Source organism: Lampetra planeri, chromosome 43, assembly GCF_965212315.1.
Source record: "Lampetra planeri chromosome 43, kcLamPlan1.2.h2, whole genome shotgun sequence".
Taxonomy (NCBI): Eukaryota; Metazoa; Chordata; class Hyperoartia; order Petromyzontiformes; family Petromyzontidae; genus Lampetra; species Lampetra planeri.
This window is the reverse complement of record NC_136149.1, coordinates 6,064,840-6,068,486: the sequence shown is the minus strand read 5'-3', so window position 1 is coordinate 6,068,486 and position 3,647 is coordinate 6,064,840.

Below are 3,647 nucleotides of genomic sequence, written 5' to 3'. Positions count from 1 at the left end.
GTGCTGTGTGTCTGCGATGTGTGTGTGTGTTTCTAAGAGCCCGTGTCCATTCTCAAAGATGTCCCCAATCGTGGGCTTCCTTACAATCGGCTCTGTGAAAGAACGCGATAACTTGCTCGTCTGTTGGCATTGTTAGTCTATGGGCATTGTTAGTCTATTGGCAATGTTAGTCTATGGGCATTGTTAGTCTATTGGCAATGTTAGTCTATGGGCATTGTTAGTCTATGGGCAATGTTAGTCTATGGGCAATGTTAGTCTATGGGCAATGTTAGTCTATGGGCAATGTTAGTCTATGGGCAATGTTAGTCTATGGGCAATGTTAGTCTATTGGCAATGTTAGTCTATGGGCAATGTTAGTCTATGGGCAATGTTAGTCTGTTGGCATTGTTAGTCTATGGTCATTGTTAGTCTATTGGCAATGTTAGTCTATGGGCATTGTTAGTCTATGGGCAATGTTAGTCTATGGGCAATGTTAGTCTATGGGCAATGTTAGTCTATGGGCAATGTTAGTCTATTGGCAATGTTAGTCTATGGGCAATGTTAGTCTATGGGCAATGTTAGTCTATGGGCAATGTTAGTCTATGGGCAATGTTAGTCTATGGTCATTGTTAGTCTATTGGCAATGTTAGTCTATGGTCATTGTTAGTCTATTGGCAATGTTAGTCTATGGGCAATGTTAGTCTATTGGCAATGTTAGTCTATGGTCATTGTTAGTCTATTGGCAATGTTAGTCTATGGGCAATGTTAGTCTATGGGCAATGTTAGTCTATGGGCAATGTTAGTCTATGGTCATTGTTAGTCTATTGGCAATGTTAGTCTATGGTCATTATTAGTCTATTGGCAATGTTAGTCTATGGGCAATGTTAGTCTATGGGCAATGTTAGTCTATGGGCTATGTTAGTCTATGGGCTATGTTAGTCTATTGGCAATGTTAGTCTATTGGCAATGTTAGTCTATGGGCAATGTTAGTCTATGGGCATTGTTAGTCTATGGGCAATGCTAGTCTATGGGCAGTGTTAGTCTATGGGCAATGTTAGTCTATGGGCAATGTTAGTCTATGGGCATTGTTAGTCTATGGGTAGTGTTAGTCTATGGGTAGTGTTAGTCTATGGGCATTGTTAGCCTATTGGCAATGTTAGTCTATGGGCAATGTTAGTCTATGGCAGGGGTCTGCAACCTTTAAGACATAAAGAGCCACTTGGACCCGTTTCCGAAGGAAAAAATAAACTGGGAGCCGCAAAACCATTGCAACATTTAAAACAAATATAACACTGCATATATTGTTTCTTACCTTATTGCTATATACAGGATCGTGCAGTCAGCTGTCAATCTGAATAAAAAAAGGACTTTTTCACTTAACAATGTAAAATATATTTTTGCAAATTAATAGCTAAATTACCTGGTTAATGGGATTTTTGCTCCTGAACCTCAGTGCACAGTGTCTGCACATCAGGGCTGTAAGACGTCACCTTCATTTTCACACAGGCTTGCAAGCTGTCATCTGTGAGGCGTGATCGATGTTTGTTTTTAATATAGTTCATGTTGGAGAAGACCTGCTCACATACATATGTGGAGCCGAAGATCGACAGGACTCCAAATGCATACTTTTTCATGTTTATATAAGTGTTGGGGATGGCATTCCATGTTTCGAATACAAGTTTGTCCTGTTTGGGAAGGTTTTCAATATCACTCCATTTATGATTCTGAGCCAGAATGGCCTTCTGACGGGCAACATCCTCAAGAGTAGCGGTCAAGCATTTGAACTTGGACACCCATATATCTTTGTCGGCTATATCGGCCAGTTCCATCTCAAGATCAGGTTGACTTACACCTGCAAATGCAGTCATATTCAATAGGGATGGATCGATCGCCAGGGGAGTGACAGGGAAGGATAATGTCGTTTTTTCCTCTCTGAACTCACAGAATCGTTTCCCAAACGAACTTTGCATTGTGGTGATTGCAGACTTGAAATATTCCAAATTTATCGTATCATGACTTTGTTTGAACTCTCTCAAAGAGGGAAAGTGAGACAGTGTACCTCTCTGTAAATCTTTGACAAACACTGTCAACTTGCGCTCGAATGCCAAAACCTCCTCCAGCATGTGCAGGGCTGTGCCTCCTTTCCCCTGAAGGGTTGTATTTAGCGTGTTTAGATGTGCTGTCATGTCTACCATAAAATGTAATTTTTCCAGCCACTCTGGCTGTTCCAGCTCAGCAAAGGTGAGCTCTTTGCTGCCCAGGAAGGTTTTTACTTCTTCCAAACATGTGACAAAGCAACGGCAACGTTATTGCCTGTCACCGGGCGGGCAGTGTGGAGCGGAGCGGCGACCTGTCAGCAGCGGCAACGCCAGAGCAGGTGTCACAGTGCGCCTCCTCCCCTCGCTAGCATCCGCCCCGGAGCCGCGGTCAAGGTTCAAAAGAGCCGCATGCGGCTCCGGAGCCGCAGGTTGCCGACCCCTGGTCTATGGGCAATGTTAGTCTCTGGGCAATATCAGTCTATGGGCAGTGTCAGTCTATGGGCAGTGTTAGTCTATGGGTAGTGTAGTCTATGGGTAGTGTTAGTCTATGGTCAGTGTTAGTCTATGGGCATTGTTAGCCTATTGGCAATGTTAGTCTATGGGCAATGTTAGTCCCCAGCCACTCCGGTGAGCGAGTGACTGCACGTTGACCTATTTAACTTTCCAGTTCAACTAACGCATCCTGTACTAAGGGGCGTCCATAAATGACGTCACGCACCTAGGGGGGGGGGTCAGACATTTGTGACGATGTGTGACGAGGGGGGGGGGGTTGAGAAATGTGACGTCACATCAAAATGCGCAACTTTAAATAAATATAGACAACACGTTTTGCTTAATTAAATATACGTTTTAATAAATGTTTTCTCCTACAACATCAGAGTGCAGCGCCACATTAAATACGCTCTCAAATGACAATAGTTTAAAGCGATTTGAAGCATGTTTTATTTTGGGGGGGGGGGGGGGGCAGAGCTTTGTGACGTCATATTTGAGGGGGGTCTGACTGACGCCGTGTGACGAAGGGGGGGGGGGGTCAAAAAATCGCGTGACGTCATTTATGGACGGCCCCAAAGAACGGGAAGATGTACGATTAAATGTACGTTGAGGTGGGACACGCACAGGGAGAGAAATCAGTTGCAGTTACTTGAAACTCACTGAGTTCCCACAGAGTTGACTTGTTGATACACTAATATTAACGGCACTGTATCATATAATACCAAACTTTCATGTTGATAAAATCTAACATCCTTAAATCCTGACTTAAAGCTTTCGTGACTGCAGGAATTCACATTCGTTGGGTCTTTCGGTAAAGCCACGTAGATTGGTGGCCCAGTAAACGTTACGGTCAGCCAGACATGTTTCCGGTAGCTTGCTGGACGTAGAAAAAAAGTAAAAATGTATTTATTTCTCCGGCTATATTTCCCCTCGATGGAAACTTGCACTCTGCGGCATGGGATACGAATGATCCATCGTAAAGTATACGTTTGGGTACGTTCATAAATGACAAATTCGATCAAACGTGACGTTAGACGTACCAGAGTTTGTTCAAATAAAGATGTTGATATCCACAGGGCGCACGCACATAAATCATGACACGGCTGATTTAATTTTAAAATGTAGATAAGGTACAGT